We start from the raw sequence: 702 nt of genomic DNA on the forward strand, positions 1-702 counted from the left end.
TCCCAGGGCTGATCTCCTTCAGAATGGACTGGTTGGATCTCCTTGCAGTCCAAGGGACTCTCAAGAGTCTTCTCCCAACACCACAGTTCAAAAGCATCAATTCTTCAGTGCTCAGCTTTCTTCACAGTCCAACTCCCACATCCATACATGACCACAGGAAAAACCATAGCCTTGACTAGATGGACCTTTGTTGGCAAAGTAATGTCCCTGCTTTTGAATATGCTATCTAGGCTGGTCATAACTTTTCTTCCAAGGAGTAAGTGTCTTAATTTCATGGCTGCAGTCACCATCTGCCCTGATTTTGGAGCCCAAAAAAATAGTCTGACACTGTTTCCACTGTTTCCCCATGTATTTCCCATGAAGTGATGGGACCAGATGCCATGATCTTCTTTTTCTGAATGTTGAGCTTTATCACTTTCACTTTCATCAAGAGGCTTTTTAGTTCCTCTTCACTTTTTGCCATAAGGATGGTGTCATCTGCACATCTGAGGTTATTGATATTTCTCCCGGCCATCTTGATTCCAGCTGTGCTTCTTCCAGCCCGGCGTTTCTCATGATGTACTCTGCATAGAAGTTAAATAAGCAGGGTAACAATATACAGCCTCGATGTACTCCTTTTCCTATTTAGAACCAGTCTGTTGTTCCATGTCCAGTTCTAACTGTTGCTTCCTGACCTGTATATAGGTTTCTCAAGAGGCAGGT

Source organism: Bison bison, unplaced genomic scaffold (genome assembly GCF_000754665.1).
Source record: "Bison bison bison isolate TAMUID 2011002044 unplaced genomic scaffold, Bison_UMD1.0 scf7180017864353, whole genome shotgun sequence".
Lineage (NCBI taxonomy): Eukaryota > Metazoa > Chordata > Mammalia > Artiodactyla > Bovidae > Bison > Bison bison.